The 18,008-nt window shown below is 49.2% G+C and overlaps 1 pseudogene; it reads right to left on the bottom strand.

Moving 5' to 3' along the window:
• Nucleotides 1–635: 635 nt before the first annotated feature.
• Nucleotides 636–1,838, bottom strand: LOC142435811 (large ribosomal subunit protein uL3 pseudogene; annotated as a pseudogene).
• Between the last annotated feature and the right edge of the window lie 16,170 nt (nucleotides 1,839–18,008).

Below are 18,008 nucleotides of genomic sequence, written 5' to 3' on the forward strand. Positions count from 1 at the left end.
GACATAGAAAGCTTCATCTTTCTCACAAGGCACAGCTGGTGGACTTGAACTGCCGGTCTTGCAGATCACAGTCCAATTCATAACCACTACGCCAGCAGGGCTGCTGGTAATGACATAAGCCAGACACAAAAGAACAGGTGTAGGACCGAGCCAAGTAGAGAAAGGGTGAGCACAGGCAAAGGCACATAGGCAGGCAGATCAGAGATATACGGGTTCACGGTGGCACCCTTGGGCGGGTTAGTGACCTGTGACCCCGCTACCCATTTATTTATTTATTTTTCCTTGCCCCACCTCTTTTTTATCTGTCTACCATGTGTATCCCTGAATTTGGTCAGGTCCCTGCCATGTAACCTGGTCCTCACCACAGGAATGTTCATACAGTAGCTTTTCCCCTACGACCTTTTTGCATTTTTTTTAAAGCTTACCTCCGTGGACTCAATGTGTATTTGTCCTTTTTTGCTTAGTTTACTTCGCTTAGCATGCTTTCCTCCAGTTCTTCCCATGCAGTGATGTGCTTCAAATTTTCATCACTACTTTTTAGCGATGCGTAGTACTCCATTATATGTATGTACCACAGTTTTTTCCCCCCACTGAAAAAGAAGTCTTTATTCTGGTCCCACCAGCTGTACCATCTGTTATGCGCCTTCCTCCTTGGCAATCCGGTCTTTCTTGAGTGGTCCCATGAAAGCTTTTTTCTCTTCCACGGTCTGGAAACGGCCATGGCCCAACTTGGAGGTGGTGTCGATGAACTTGAGGTCGATCTTCTCCAGGGCACGGCGCTTGGTCTGCACCAGCAGGGACTTGTGCAGAGTGAGCACTCGCTTCTTGGTGCCCACCATGCCGCCCTTCAGCATGACAAAGTCATTGATCATTTCCCGTAGTGGACAAAGTCGCCCAGGGGGTTGATGCTCTTGTCAGAGAGATCGTAGTTGGTGGAGGCGTTGTTCTTGATAAGCTTTCGTCCTTGACGAGGTAGCCCTGGCCAATCTTATAGATCTTCTTGTTGATCTCTGTGCAGTGGTGGTAGCCTTTCTGCCCAGCGCGGGCCATCGAGAAGGCCACACGGGCAGGATGCCAGGCCCCGATACAAGCCACCTTGCGCAACCCTCGGTGGGTCTTTTGGGGCATCTTCTTGGTGTGCCAACAACTGGTGACCCCTTTGTAGGCTTGCCCTTGGTCACCCCCGTGATGTCGATCATTTCATCCTGCCCGAACACCTGGTTCACTGGCACCAGCTTCTCTCGGGCCCAGTCCAGCTTCTCAGCCACAGAGCCCCCATTCACCTGCATCTCCGTCAGTTGCGCCTTCTCCTGGCGCAGGGGGAGCAGGCGCGTCTGAGTGTGGGTGATGGCGCGCATGACTGGGCAGGACTTCTTCATGCTGCTAAAGTCTTTCTCAAGCTGCTTCTTACCCTTGTCATCCTGCCACTTCTTGCAGTACTTGGTGAAAGCCTTCTTCTTCGACTAGAGCCAGTTCTTGTAGAACCGCGGCTTGCACTCGTCGTCACTGATGTGTTCCGCAAAGACCGTCTTGAAGGTCCGGAGGCCGCGAGGTGTCTCCACATAGCCCACGATGCCCACCACCACCATGGGAGGGGTCTCAATGATGGTCACGGCCTCCACCACTTCCTTCTTGATCACCTTGGAGCCTGGCCTGTTGACCTCGCTCACAATGTGGGTCATGTCGGCCTTGTAGCACAGGAAGGCCGTCAGGTGGACCGGCTTGGAGGCGTCATCCTTGGGGAAGCTCTTCACCTTCCCACTGTGCCAGCTACTGTGCTTCTGAGGCAGGAAGCCCAGAGACCCATGCTGGGGCTCTGAGAACTTCGGGTGTAACATTACATCGTTGATCTCCACTGGTAGAGGTACTCCAGGTTTTTAATCCAATTGTCAGGTGATGGAAATTTGGGTTGTTTCCAATTCCTTGCAATTGTGAACTGTGCCACAATGAACATTGGAGCACAGATGTCTGATCTTGGTTTGTTTCTTGCCCAGTAAGGGTGGGGGGTGGGTTGCTGGGTCATATGGTAAATCTATTTCCATCTTTTTTAGATATCGCCAGTAGACCTCTTTCTTACACACATATGAGTCTCCCAGGATTTGTTTCACGTATGATGTGTCTGGGTCATTGTGTGGTCGTGGTCTCTTTTAAGACTTGATCGATGTTTTCTATACATTGTTTGTCCTGAAGGTCTCTTTTGTACCCTAAAACAAGGAGTCAAGGAGATGCATGGGACTTGATTGCTGAAGGGGGGCAGGAGTGAAGAAATGGACCCAAAGGGTGTCCATACCACTTCCGTGCTCTGCTCTGGAGCTGTTGCCAGCTGTCCATAAACTGTTGGCACCTGTGGCCGAGGCTGCGGGCTGACCCCAGGCTTCTGTGGCAGAGGAGGGCTGCCTTCTCCTCCGGGATATGGGGTATGTCCGGAGGCTGAGGAAGGGGATCAGGTTGTGCTCAAGAGGCCCCTGGCATGGGAGTGTACTGGCTCAGCTCTTACTCGCAGGTTCCCACAGAAGAGGTCCCCTGGGTTGGCCCCGATGCTAGACCCAGTGGCATAACTGCCCCTGAACTTGGAGGAGGCCCATCTCCTGCTCCAAGGCCTCGTGTCTGTACAGCAGCCTCTCCATGCTCTCCAGAGCTTTCCCAAGGTCCAGGACTCTAGCAAGGGCACACTGTGGAGGACGGGCACATTACAGGCTTGGCCTCTGCCCTTCTGCCCAGGGTTCTCTTCGATCCTTTCTTCTGGCTGGTCTTGGCCTTGGCCTCAGGCAGGTGAAAGAGTCTGATTAATGTCTGCACAGTGACACTGCGGGTGTTGGGGACAAGGCTGCTGGATGGAAAACCAGTACCTAGCAGGGGTCCCAGGTCTTCCTGGCAATTCCCTTCCTGCCTCCCTTCCATGGGGTCTCTGTCTCATAGGCCAGGTGTTTCTGAAACCGCATCAGCTTCTCTTTGTGGTCCCCAAGAGGGACAGGCTATTCCAGCTGCTGGCCCCACCCCTGGATCCAGTCGCCGTCCTGTGTGATTGTGGGGACATGAGTGCCCTGATGTTCATACTGCCTTGGCCCCAAGTGGTGACCCCGTCTACCCCTCGGGCTGTGCCAAGGAGTGAAATGCTGACCAGGCTCAGGGACAGCACAATAATTTTTCTTTCACCCAAGATGACAGGGCCCAGGCCCATCAGTCTTCAGATCTAGGAAGTGGCTGGGCAGGGGCCATGGGTGGGTTCTCATGTGGAGGGTGCCCCTCACCCACCCCTGGGGCCCTGTCTACTCTGCCCATCAGGATGACAGGTGTCCACACGGGTCTGAGAATCAAGGGCCCTGGACTCCAGTCCTAGCTTTGCCCCTGGAAAAGCCATTAAACTCTCCACATCTGGTTCCACCGCAGGCCGCCCCTTGGCCCCTAGTGGGGCTGAAGGTCACTTGTAAAGGTAAAATGGGGTTCAGGTGGGGTGCCCTCTGACCTGGCTAGGAGCCCTGAGTAAGCCGGCAGTAATCAGAGAGGTGTGAAGCTTGTGTCGCTGACCTTCTCCCAGGGCTTACACTCAAGCCAGCCACTCTCATATCTTGCCCAGCAGGCCCTGAACCCAGGGGCCTGGCAGCACCCTGGCCTGCTCTCTCAGCGCAGCCTCCTGCGTAGTGGGAGGTGGGAGGTGGGAGGTGGACCCAGCCCTGAGTACCGAGTGTACCCCTGCTGGGGCTGGCTCACAGCCCATAGCCCTCACTATAAGTCTCTAACCCTCACTAACAGCTCTGCAATTGAGGGTTGGCCAGGCTCCTGGGCAGAAGGAAGCAGGGGCCATGTGATATGGGCAGATCCAAATGCCCTCTGTGGTCCCCAGAGTGTGGCCTAACCCATCCCCATGCGCTTCTGGGTGTTTGGGCACGTCGGCTTGGTCACCAGCCCTGGATTGGAGCCCCTGGCTCCTTGGTAATCCCTCACCCACCAGCACAGGTTCGGTGAGCACACACACCTCCCCGTGTGCCCCCAACAGTCTGGATACCCCGGCCTTATCAGGGTCACGCCCATGACCGTCCCGGCCATCACCTCCCTTTCCTGTGTGCTCAGCACCTCTTGAAGGTGCCATGCTTCTGGATCAGCCGCTCCACCTCTTCCACAGAGCCCTCCAGGGCACTGGCTTCCTGGAAGACCTGGGGCAGCCATGGAGGTGACACAGAGGTGGGGGGGGGGGGATCAGGGGCAAAGATGGTGGTTCAAAGGGAACCCTAGACAGCAACATCTGCCAGAACCTTGGTTTACAGCCTGGGCTCTCTGGGGTTGCATCAAGCGGCCTGTGGCTGGGGGTGGGGAGGTGGGTGCTGAGCAGGAGGGGAAGGAATCTGAGGAAGAAGAACACTCCAACCTGGGGGCCGTTAGGAACATCCCAACTTCTGACGAGGTGGGGAGGAGCCCCATCAATATCCAACCAAACCGCGTAGGGCTTGGCTGGCCGGGGCCAGGTGCGGGGAGGAGATGGCCTTGAGTGACCTGAGGCTCAGGTGTCCCCTTGGCCACTTGGGAAGACACACTATCTAGCTCCGTATCAGAATAGCAGCCAGTGATCCAGGAAGCAAGGGGAATTGGTGTGGTACTACAGGAGGACTGGAGGTCCTGGGGTCAGTGTGTCTGTGTGTGGTGAGGGGAGCTGTCTCCTGGGCCTGCAGGATCTTGTCCAGCTTCCACACTGTCTGAGGAAGAGCTGCTTGCGGTGCATGGCCTGCCGTCTCCCTTGTTTCCGTTCCCAGGCCTGAAAGACCTGCTCCCAAGATCCTGCATGGCACATAGCCTTTCCTGGACCTGGGCATGGGCATGGACACAACCGAAGGTGGTGCTGAGGGAAGCTCCAGAGAAAAGGTGCCTGACTGTCCCACCCAAGGGGAGGGTATTGTTTGTGTTTCCACAGGGAAAGAGGGACCAGATATAAAGCCAGTGCCAGATGAATGCAGTGTGCCCGCACGAAGTGGGGAGCCAGTGGTGGGGCCTGAAGACTGGGCTCCCATACCAGCTATGTGGACAACTGCCCCTATCCCCAGAAGAATTTAATTCAGAGGACAGCACTGAAGCTGCATCTAGGAGAGAGGGGCATGTTTGATCAGAGCAAATGGGAGCAAAGAAGGGGGAGGAAGAGAGAGTGGAGCACATCCTGGCCCATCAGGCCTGGAGGACAATATCCCGGCTCTGAACAGTCAATGGACAGAGTGGACAATGTGGCTGATCCCACTACGAGACACCCCTTCCATTGATGGCCCAGGGCCCTAAGGGGGACAACACTGGAGACTCAGGGTTATAACTGGCCCAGACTGATCCTATGGCACTGAGGCAAACCACTAAAAGTGTGTGGCAGAGCAACCGTGGGAGCAGAGCAGGGAGCCCCTGAGGTAGTACAAAGGACAGACTCTGGGGACAAAGCATGGTACCCCATTGGACCTGACTGAAGGACACACCTAGAGATTAAAAATCAGACCTTCATCTATGTATAGGTTTTTCTTTCTTTAAAATTTTTTTATTTTATTTTATTTTTAAAAAAGCATTTTATTAGGGACTCATACAACTCTTATCACAATCCATACTTACATCAGTTGTATAAAGCACATCTGTACATTCTTTGCCCTCATCATTTTAAAAGCATTTGCCTTCCAAAATTAATTTATTCTTCTATGGGTAATTGGTTTCCTTTTTGTTGTCATTCCTGTGTTCTCACTCATTGCCTATCTTGCAATGACTTGATTTTTGGTGCATATTATTATCTCTACAGATCTATCTAGATACGATACACTGCATGAATAGTTTGGAGGAGAAAACAAGTGGACCAATAGTTCCGGGGGAATAGGGGAGTGGGAGAGAAGGGGGCAAAGGGGTAGTGCTGAACAACCCAGGGACAGGGGAGCAATAAGTTATCCAAAATCAGTAGCAAGGAGGGTGTGAGTGATCTGGTAGGGATTCAGCAAGGGCAAGGTAACCGAGAGAAATTACTGAAACCCAAATGAAGGCTGAGCATGATAGTGGGACAAGAGGAAAGTAAAAGGAAATAGAGGAGAGAACTCAGTGACAAAGGGTATTTATAGAGGTCCAAAGACTGGAATGTACATATGTAAATATATTTATATGAGTGTAGGGAAACAGATCTGATGGTGCCTGGCTGTCAAAAGATATAGCATCTGGGATCTTTAAGGCTCAAAGGTAAACACGTGGCCACCTAGTTCAGGAGCAACAAAGCCCACATGGAAGAAACACACCAACCTGTGTGACCACGAGCTGTTGAAGGGATCATGAGGTATCAAGAATCAAAGAATAAAAAATCATATCATTGAAAATGTGGGTGAGTGCAGAGTGGAGACTCAAAGCCCATTGGTAGCCAACCGGACACCCTTTACTGAAGGGTTGTGAGGAGGAGATGAGCCAGTCAGGGTGCAGGGTAGCTACGATGAAACATATAACTTTCCTCTAGTTCTAAAATGCTTCCTCCTCCCCCTCTCATGATCCCAATTCTACCTTACAAATCTGGCTAGATAAGAGGGTGTACATAGGTACAGATAGGAACTGGAAACACAGGGAACGCAGGACAGATGACTCCTTCAGGACCAGTGGTGAGAGTGGCGATGCCTGGAGGGTGGGGAGAATGTGGGGTGGAAAGGGGAAATTGATTACAAGAATCTACAAATAGCCTCCTCCCTGGGGGAGGGACAGCAGAGAAGAAGGAATGGGGAGACTTTGGACAGTGCAACATATGATAAAATAATATTAATTTATGAATGATGAAGGTTTCGTGAGGTAGGGGAGAGTGCGGAGGGAGGGGGAAAATGAACAGCAGATATTAAGGGCTCAAGTAGAAGGCAAATGTTTTGAGAATGATGATGGCAACAAATGTACATATGTTCTTTAAAAAAAAAAACCCTTTTATTATTTAAGCTTAATTTATTCCCAAGCCATGAGTTTTTGCTTCTTCAGTTTCTTCTGGGAAATCTTTTTCTTCAGTGCAACCTCCTCTTCTGGCTTGGGAACGATTTGTTCCTTCTCAGTCAGGATCATTTCAATGTGGCAGGGGGAGCTCCTGTGTGGATTAATCTAGCCAAGAGCTCTGTAAGTCCGGTGGTGCATCTTGGGGGCTTTGTTCACCTGGATGTCCCCGATGACCTGAGAATCCACATCTAAACCCTTAAGTTCAGCATGACTTTCTGCATTTTTAAGCATGTGAACCAAACATTCAGCACTCTTTTTGGGCTACCAACTCTGGGTCCCACCCCACTGTTTGGCCTGGGCACATCTACCAACACCATCATTGTCCCGTCGGAAAGGCACACACTGCTTCTGCAGAGTGACGTCTTTCAAGTATTTGGTGGCTTTCCAGATATGCATGCCTTTGATGGCCTGGGCATTTTCACGGGTGTTTTTGAAGTGGACCCGGAGATTCGACCCTCTGTATTTGGAGGATTTTGTAGGGTTTTCTGGGTAAATGTGTAGCGAACCATTTTAGCAGGTCACCTCAGGCCGCTACAGTTAGAGGAAGAGCCTGTACATATGTTCTTGACACAATGCATGTATATATGAATTGTGATAAGAATTGCACGAGCCCCCAATAAAATGATTAAAAAAATAGAAAAGAAAGGTGCTTGGCCCTGTGGGGCCAGGGTGCGGGGGTCCAGTGGCCTGGGGAAGGGCCAGAAAGGAGAGCCGACCTCCACGGCGGACGACCCTGTAGCCTGGAGCACCTGCTGTCCCCGCTGGGTGGCGCACTGGTACAGCTCCTTCTGGGCCTCCAGCTTGGCCCGCAGCTCTTGGTGGACACTGAAGTTTTGGGCTCCACTGCCGGGGTCTTGGAGCTCCTCCACCACCTGCAAATCTCACTGCACACTGGCTGCCCAGGAGGCACAGTCTTGCACCTGGAGCCTGGGAGAGCACGGGAGAGCACGGGGTGAGGGGACTCTGTACCGAGGCAGCGTCACAGCCGGCCTGAGTCCACCACCACTCATGTCCAAACCTCCATGTTCTGCCGCTCAATACCACAGCCTTACCAAGTGTCTACTCGGCCTCAGCTCTGCCCGCCACCCCTCCTTCCCACCCAGTTCTCCAGGGCCAATGAAGTCCCTCATTGGCCGCTTGATAGCTTTGCCCACCCATCCACAACTTTGCCAGACCCCCACTTAGAGGTTGCCTTTGGTGGCCTTGTTTAAGAGCCGAGGGACTCGGGACTCTTGTCCCTTCACTGTCTCACTGTGCAGATGGAGGTTTTGGTGTTTCTTTTTAATTTAAATTTATTTATTTTATTGGGGGCTCTTACAACTCTTGTTACAATCCATACACCAATTGTAACTAACATAGTCATACGTATATTGCCATCATTCTTTTCTAGACATTTACTTTCTATTGAGCCCTTGGGATCAGCTCCTCTTTTTTTCCTCCTCCCCCAATCATGGTTCTTTGATAGATTATAGATTGTTATTATTTTCATATCTCACATCGACCATTGTCTCTTTTTTCCTCTGGTTTCTGTTGTTCCTCTCCCTGGGAGGGGTGTGTGGTTATATGTCATTCATTGCTTTCGGTTCCCGTTCTTCCCATCCTCGACCCACCTTCCCCCTACCCTTTTGGTATCTCTATTCCCATTCCTGTTCCTGGGTTCCATGTGTCATGAGTTTTATCTCTTGCTAATACCTATGCACTCTAGTCCAGAGTGGGAAGCGGCACCTGGGTGATGATAGTGGGGGGTGAGGAGGCCTCAAGGTGTCAGAGGCAGATTGTGTGATTCATTGGTGCGATCCATGTCTCCTCAGGGGGGCCTCCACCCAGTGGGACACAGCATCTGGGAGGCTTGTGGCTTTCTCCTGAGACATCATGGTGGCCAAGGGCCCGGGCATTGAGTGTGGGACTCTGGGCCTGGGGTGGCGGCACTTGCAGAAGCCACCCCCTCCCCCAGGCACACACCTGGATATGGACGAGGACGTGAGACAGTTGGCTGTGAACTTTGAGGGTGGCCTCAGCGTCTCAGAGCAGGTGGGGTCTGGCCTGAGTCAGCTCCCACAGCTCCAACCAGGCAGCCCTGCCCCCAGGCGGGGGTCAGCAGTTATCCCAGTATGCTCATTCCTCCCCCTCAGCTACTGTCTGCTCAGCCCTTCAGCTTCCTGGCTGGGTTTAGAACTTGTCTTAAGCTCCCAGAGGGCCACCGTCCTGAGATCTTGCTCAGCGCTTCAGGCATTTCTGCAAACTCTCCTCCAAGGGCCCATTATCACTAGCAGTTTATCCCTTGCTCTAACGATGCTCCAGGAGGCCTGTTTGGGAAGTGTTGGGCTGTTGCCTGGTTAAGTCACACTAACACTCCTCAGGAGAAAGAAGAGGTTCCCTGCTCCTGGAACGATTTACTGACTTGCACACCCTCTGGAGGATCCCCATGAGTCAGCAGGTGGGGTCATTCTAAAGCCCGGCACACAGCAGGTAGCCACGTTGTGTGCCACCCAGGCATGCTGTGTGTTTGGAGGAGACTGCACACCCTTCAAAGGTAGAAGCTGCACCCCTCCATGGTTCCTGCATGCAGCAAATGCCGGGTCCCTGAGACTTTGGGCCAGCCTCTGGGCTAGGATCATGGGCAAATCGGGATCTCGCCTAAGCTCCATCTGGGCTGGAAACGCAGTAGATTGTACTGTGACCTGGGTCAGCCTGGGGCTGTGCAGGGCATCCTCAGCCCAGCTCAACTCTTCCCAGAATGCCCCTGCAGGTGCAGGGAGCCCGTGGCTGGGAAAGTGACCCTGTTAAGTGGGCTTTGTGACCAGGCTCCCTGATCCACCGACCCAGCTTTGCCTCCTCCACAGGCCGCAGACAGCGGGGGCTGCCCTGGGTTCCCTTAACTCTGGCCCTCTCCAGAGACAGTGGTTTGGCAAAGCCCCAGCACAGCAAGGGTCTCCCTGGAAGCCTCTTCATCCCTTGCCCAGCACCTCCTCCCAAACTCACTCGTGCTCCAGGCTGCTGGTACTCATTGTAGGTCCTGTCACCACTACTGGGCCCTGGGGGCAGTGCTGGGCCACCACTCCAGCAGGCTCTCCCCTAGTGGGGTAGGCTGCCCCCTGGTGGCCACCCATCTTCACTTGGTGCCGAAACATTGCAAACTTGGCTAAGAGGAGCTGAGAAGATAGGAGAGGGGTCACAGGGGGCCCTGGCTGGTGGGCTGTGACTCAGTGAGTGACAGGGCAGGGCAGGACTGAACAGCCACAGAACTTGCCCCTCTACGCAGAGAGGGGAATAGGAAGCCACAGCTGTCCTCAGTCCAGACTGAAGTTCCCCATCAGCCCCTTGTGCATGCAGCACCGCTCCACTACCCGTCTTCATTCGGCTCCAGGGCACCTTCCTTGCCCCTAGCCCCTTCCTCACTAGGGTGTGCTCATAGTCCTCTCTCCTCTGGCCACCTGCTGCTGGCTGCTCAGCCAGCTCTGCAAGTCCTCGGCTTCCCTCAGGAAGCCCTGCAGTGCCAGCATCCTCTTCAGATCCTGGCCCCTGTGTTGACAGCCTGAGTCCCCCAACAGTTAGTGTGCATGTGTCCACACTGTGGAGGTCAAGGAAACCAATCAAAGGAGTTGCCTGAAGGACAAGGTTCTTCATGGTCTTTGCCCAGGCTGCTCCTCTGGATTCAAGAAGCAAACCCAGGGCATGGGGAGTTGGGGCTGGCGAGGGTGTGGCTGTGGGGAAGGGCAGGTGACTGGAGCCAGGGAGCTGAGCCCCTGCCCTTCAGGCTCTCCTCAAAAGTTTGTGGGAAGAGGAAACAGTGAAGGACTCATCTTTTCCTGACACATGTCTATAGGCCTCTGTCACGGTTCTCTTCAAGGCAGGGGTAGCATCTAGGGGAATGAGCAACCCCAGCCAGTTTTCTGGTACCCACGGATGCAGTGACCCTCACTGTTGGGCTGCCAACTCCCACAGTGTCTGCAGCTGCTTCCAGAGCTTCCCCTGCATCACACCCAGCTGCTCTGAGACCTCAGTTACAAGGATCTACGTATAACTACCTCCCTGGGGGATGGACAACGGAAAAGTGGGTGAAGGGAGACAAAATATGTAAGATCTGACAAATTATCAAGGGTTCATGAGTGAGGGGGGAACAGGGAGGGCGGAGAAAAATGAGGGCATGATGCCAGGGCCTTAAGTGGAGAGCAAATGTTTTGAGAATGATGAGGGCAATGAATGTACGGATGTGCTTTACACAACTGATGTATGTATGGATTGTGATAAGAGTTGTATGTGCCCCTAATAAAATGATTTTTAAAAATTAAATCATTATAATTTCTTAGGACAATGCCATTTGTATTTCAAAGCAACATTCACGAAAGCTATTTTTTCACCTTCACTATCTTCTATTTAGTTTTAGATAGAGCAAAAACAATTCTTATGCCTTTTTATGAGATGTAATGCAAGGAGACATAAATTTATGCATAATTAAAAATTTGAATGAACAATATATTTTGTTAAAGAATTTGACCTTTTGTGAAAATCATCCAAAGCATATAGCATTTTATTGAAGGGTTGGGAATGTTTTCCTCTATTTTATTCTAGTGTTTGGTCTGAGGTTCTTACGGCATATTCTGATTGTTGTCATGTAAGAGAATGTACATTCCATATAAGAGAAAACTTTCCTTATAATATTTTCCTATCCATTGCTTCCTGCTGAATCTCTCATTGGTTCTTTTATCATTATTTTTTCCTATAAAAAACCCAGGCTGCTTAATTTTATTCTTATTAATCATTTATATAAGTTAGGAAAATATTTATTATATATACATTTTTATTAAATATCTTTTATTGGAGACTCTTACAACTTTTGTTGCAATCCATATTGATTGCATCAGGCATTTTGAACATATGTTGCCTTCATTCATTTATAGACATTTCTTTCTTTTTTTTTTTAAATCATTTTATTGGGGCTCATACAACTCATCACAATCCATATATACACCAATTGTAAAGCACACTTATGCATTCGTTGCCTTCATCATTCTCAAAATTTGCTTTCCTCCTGGGTTCCTGGAATCAGCTCATTTCCCCTTTCCCCTCTCCCCCTCTCACCCTGCTCCTCTTCCTTCATGAACCATTAATAATTTATAAATTATTATTTTCTCTTATCTTACACTGCCCGGCGTCTCCCTTCACCCAATTTTCTGTTGCCCATCTCCCAGGGGGGAAGTTATATGTAGATCCTTGTGATCGGTTTCCCATTTCTACACCCACTTCCCTCCCCCTATCGCCACTCTCACCGCTGGTCCTGGGGGGTTCATCTGTCCTGGATTCCCTGTGTTTCCAGTTCCCATCTGTAGTGCTGTGTATCTTCTGGTCTAACCAGGTTTGCAAGGTAGAATTGGGATCATGAGAGGTGGGGGGAGGAAGTGTTTAATAACTAGAGGAAGGTTGTGGGTTTCATTATTGCTACACTGAACCCTGAGTGACTCATCTCCTTCCCACTACCCCTCCCAAGGGATGTCCAGTTGTCTACAGGTGGGCATTGGTCCCCCGTCATGCACTCCTCTCATTCACGATGATATACTCACCCCTGCCGCCTTTGTTGCTTGAAAACTGATCCCCTCAGCACTTCATGATCACACATGTTGGTGTGATGCTTCCATGTGGGCTTTGTTGCTTCAGGGCCTGCTTGTTTACTTTCAAGCCTTTAAGACCCGGGGCGCTATATCGCTGGATAGCCGGGCACCATCAGCCTTCTTCACCACAATTACTTATGCACACATTCATCTTCAGCGTTTATGTGGTGAAAGTGATCACACAATAATGGTTTTTGTTCTTTGGTGTCTGGTACCTGATCCCTTCAACACCTCATGTTCACTTAGGCTTGTGTGCTTCTTCTCTGTGGGCTTTGTTGCTTCTGAGCTAGATTTCAGTCTGTTTACCTTCAAGCCTTTAAGACCCCCAGAGTTTCATTATATTTTGCAGAGAGTGGCTATGAGCCAAACCCACTCGACTGCACCCAACAACAATAACAACAGGACTTGTGCTTCTAACAATATGCTGAAGAAGACCTTAAGAGAATCTCACCTTTCTTTTAGAGCAGCGGCTCTCGACCTGTGGGTCATGTCTACTTAGGGGGTCAAACAGCCCTTTCATGGGGTGGCCTGAATTATAGCAGTAGCAAAAGTACAGCTAGGATGTAGCTACAAAAATAATTTTATGGTTGGTTGGGCACGACTACTTGAGGAACTGGATGAAAGGGTCGTGAGTAAGAATGTTGAAAACCACTGTCCAAGAGGAAGACTCAATTCTTGATAGAGTTGAAGGGCAACAAAATAGAGTCAGCCACATGTAGATGGGATAGCACAGTGGCTGCAACAATAAACACAAGCCAAAGAAACACTTCAAGGATGGCACAAGACGGGACAGTGTTTCATTATATTGACATAGAGTTGCTATGAGTCAAAACCCACAAGAAAAAAAAAAAAAACAGGACTTGTTTTTCTAACAATGTACCTAAGTAGACCTGAAGAGAACCTCCTATTAGTTTAGCGCAGCGGTCCTCAAACTGAGGGTTGTGACCCCTTTTGGGGCACGAATGACCCTTTCACGGCAGTGGGCCGTTCATTAAGGTGGAAAAATTAGAGGTATGATGTAGCAATGAAAATAATTTCATGATTTGGCAGTCACCACTACATGAGGAATGGTATGAAAGAGTCGTGGCATTAGGAAGGTTGAGAACCACTTCCCTAGAGGAAGACAGAATTCTTGGTAGAGTACAAGGGCAGCAAAGGTGAGGCAGCCCCTACAAGATTGATTAGCCCAGTGGCTGGAACAATGAGCACAAGCAAATGAACAACTCTGAGCATGGCATTGGACTGGGCAGCATTTCATTATATTGTGCATAGAGTTCTTGTGACCAGAAACCCACTCAACAGCACTCAACAAAAATAACTACAGGACTTGTGCTTCTAACAATATGGTGAAGTAGGACTTAAGAGAAAGTCCTTTAACTTTAGAGCAGCAGTTCTCAACCTGCGGGTCATGCCCCTTGGGAGGGTAGAATGACCCTTTCACAGGGGTGGCCCAATTCATAACTAGTACAATTACAGTGACAAAGTACCAATGAAAATAATTTTATGGTTGTGGGTCCCCACTAAATGAGAATCGATATGAAAGGGTAGTGGCATTAGGAAGGTTAAGAACCACTTCTCTAGGGCAAAACACAAATTTGGTACAGATGGGAAGGAAGAGAGCGGCAGTCTCCAACAAGTTGTATTAGCACACTGGTTGCAACACTGAGGCCAAGCACACAAGCACGGTGAGGGTGGCACAGGACAGGGCAGCGTTTCATTATATTGTGCATAGAGTTGCTAAGAGTCAAAACCCACTCGACGGAACTTAACGACAATAACTACAGGACGTGTACTTCTAACAATATGCTGAACTAGATCTTAAGAGAAACTCCTCTAAATTTAGAGCAGTGGTTCTTAACTTGTGGGTCGCGACCCCTATGGGGTTTCAGACGAGCCTCTCACAGGTGTTGCCAATTAATAACAGTAGAAAAATCACAGTAATGGAGTAACAATGAAAAAAAATTACTGTTGGAGGATCACCACAACATTAAGAATTGTATAAAGGAGCCATGCCATTAACAAGGTTCAGAAACAATGCCCAAGAGGAATACACAAAACGTGGTACTGCAGAAGGGCAGCAAGTGAGAGGCAGACCCTACAAGATGGAATAGCTCAGTGGCTGCAACAATGAGTGCCATCAACAAACCACTGTGAGGACGGCACAGGACGGGGCAGCGTTTCATTATATTGTGCGTAGAGTTGCTGAGAGTCAAAACCCACTCGACGGCAACTAACAGCAACACAAAAAGGACTTGAGCTTCTAAAAATATGCTGATGTAGATCTTAAGAGAAACTCCTCTTAGTTTAGAGCAGGGTTCTCAACCTATGAATCACGAACCCTTTTGGGGAGTGAGTGGGTTGAATGACCCTTTCACAAGGGTTGCTTGATTCATAAGATTAGCAAAATTACAGTTATGAAATATCAGCGAAAATTTTGTATGACTGGGGTTCCACCACTCTATTGGGAACTGCATGAAAGGGTCGTGGAATTAGGAAGATTGAGAACAACTGTCCGAGAGGAAGACACAAATGTTGGTAGAGTAGAAGGGCAGCAAAGGAGAGGCAGCCCCTCCAAGTTGGAATACCTCAGTGGCTGAAACAACCAGCACAAGCAAAGAACCATTGTGAGGAATGCACAGGATGGGGGAGCGTTTCGTTACATTTTGCCGAGAGTTGCTATGAGCCAAAACCCACTTGAAGGCACCTAAATACAATAACAACAGGACTTTTGCTTCTAACAATGTTCTGAATATATCTTAAGAGACGTTCTTCATAGTTTGGAGCAGAGCAGAGATTCTCAACCTGTGGGCCACGACTCCATTAGGGTGATGAACTACCCTTGCACAGGGGTGGCCCAATTCATAGCAGTAGCGTCATTACAGTTATGAAGTAGCAATGAAGATAAATTTATGACTGGGATTGTACCCACTACACGAGGAGTGGTATAAAAGGCCTGTGGCATTATAGGAAGGTTGAGAGCCACTGTCCTCGAGCAAGACAGAAATCTTGGCAGAGCAGAAAGGCAGCAAATGAGAGGCAGACCCCCAATGATAGATTAGCGCAGTGGCTGCAACAATGAGTGCAGACAAGAAACCACTGTGAGGATGGCACAGGACGGGGCAGCGTTTCATTATCTTGTGCGTAGAGTTGCTGAGAGTCGAAACCCACTGGGCAACACCTAACAACAATCACTGTAGGACTCATGCTTTTCACAATATGGTGCTGTAGATCCTAAGAGAAACTCCTCTTAGTATAGAGCAGTGGTTCTCAACCTGTGGGTCGCTAGCCCTTTGGGGGGGTCAAATGACCCTTTCACAGTGGAGGCCTGATTCATAACTGTAGCAAAATTAAAGTTATGAAGTAGCAATGAAAATAATTTTATGATTGGGGGTTCATCACTACCTGAGGAAATGAATGAAAGGGCAGTAGAGGGGCAGCAAAAGAGAGGGAGCCCCTCTAAAGTTGGATTAGCCCATGGCTGCAACAATGACAACAAGCAAAATAACCACTGTGAGGGTGGCACGAGACGGGCTCACGTTTCATTATATTGTGTATAGAGTTCCTATGACCCGCACACACTCAAAGGCACCAAAAAAAAACAACACGACTGTGCTTTCTATGAATATGCTGAAGTAGACCTTAAGAGAAACTCCCCTTAGTTTAGACCAGTGGTTCTCAAACTGTGTCACAGTGCCTTTAGAAGACTAATGAACCTTTCACATGGGTGGCCTGATCCATAACAGAAGCGAAATTACAGTTATGATGTAGTAATGAAAATATTTTTGGTTGGGGTGTCACCACTACATGAGGACTGGTATGAAATAGTAGTGGCATTCAGAAAGTTGAGAACCACTATTCTTGAGGAAGACACAAATCTTGGTATGGAAGGGCAGGAAAAGAGAGGTAGTCCCTAACAAGATGGACTACCACAGTGGCCGCAACAATGAGCGCAAACAGAAGAACCACTGTGAGGATCCACAGGGCAGGACAACGTTTCATTACATTGTGCATAGAGTTGGTATGAGCCAAAACCCACTCGAAGGCAGCCAAAAAGAAAAACAGGATTTGTGCTTCTAACAATATGTTGAAACATACCTTAAAAATAAACTCCTCTTAGTGTAGAATAGCAGTTCTCAAACTGTGGGTCGTGATGCCTTTTGGGGGGTGGGGGCGAGAATGACTATATCACATGGTGGCCTGATTTATAACAGTAGCATAATTTTAGTTATAATGTAACAAGGAAAGTAATTTTATGATTGGGGGGGCACCAATACATGAGGAATGGTGTGAGAGAGTCGTGCAATAGGAAGTTTGAGAACCACTGCCCTAGAGGAAGACACAAATCTGGGTACAGTAGAAGGTCAGCAACTGAGAGGCAGTCCCCCAAAAGATGGATTAGCACAGAGACTGCAACAATGAAAGAAAACAAAAGAAAAGTGTGAGGGTGTTAGAGGATGGAACAGTGTTTCATGATACTGTGCATAGAGTTGTTATGAGCCAACTATGAGCCAAACCCACTCGACAGCCTCTAACAACAATAAGAACAGGACTCGTGTGTGTAATAATATACTGAACTAGACCACAGGAGAAACTCCTCTTAATTTAGAACAGCGGTTCTCAACCTGTGATTTGTGACCACTTTGGTTGGTTGAACAACCCTTTCACAGGGTGACTAAATTCATAAGACTTGCAAAATTACAGTTATGGAAAAACAGTAGAAAAAAGCCTTTATGCTTTGGGGACCACCACTACACATTGGGAAGTGTATGGAAAGGTCGTAGAAATAGGAAGGGTGAGAAACTCTGTCCTAGAGGAAGACGCAAGTACAGTAGAAGGGCAGCAGAAGAGAGGAAGTCCCTACAAGACGGATTTGCACGGTAGCTGCAACAATGAGCGCAAGCAAAGAACCACTGTGAGGATGATGCAAGTCTGAGCAGGCCTGTATTATATTGTGCACAGGGTTGCTATGAGCCCAAACCCTCTCCACGGCCCGAACAACAATAACAGGAGGAATCATACATCTAACAATATGCTCAACTAAACCTTGAGAGAAACTGCTCTTAGTTTAGAGCAGCTGTTCTCAACTTGTGAGTGGTAAATCCTTTGGGGGTGTTCGAATGACCCTCCCAAAGGCGTGGGCCGATACGTAACAGTAGCAAAATTACAGTTATGAAGTAGCAACAGTATAATTTTTTTGGTTGGGGGGTCATTACTACACGAGGTACTGTATGAAAGGGTCGTGGCATTGGGATTGCTGAAAACCACAGTCCTACAGGAAGACACAAGTCTTGATATAGTTGAAGGGCCGCAATATAGAGTTAGCCCCCAAATAGATGTAATAGCACAGTGGCTGCAGCAATGAGCTCAAGCTAAGGGAACACTGTGAGGATGGCACAAGATGGGGCAGCGTTACATTATATGGAGCATAGAGTTGCT

This window comes from Tenrec ecaudatus (genome assembly GCF_050624435.1).
Source record: "Tenrec ecaudatus isolate mTenEca1 chromosome 1 unlocalized genomic scaffold, mTenEca1.hap1 SUPER_1_unloc_16, whole genome shotgun sequence".
Taxonomy (NCBI): domain Eukaryota; kingdom Metazoa; phylum Chordata; class Mammalia; order Afrosoricida; family Tenrecidae; genus Tenrec; species Tenrec ecaudatus.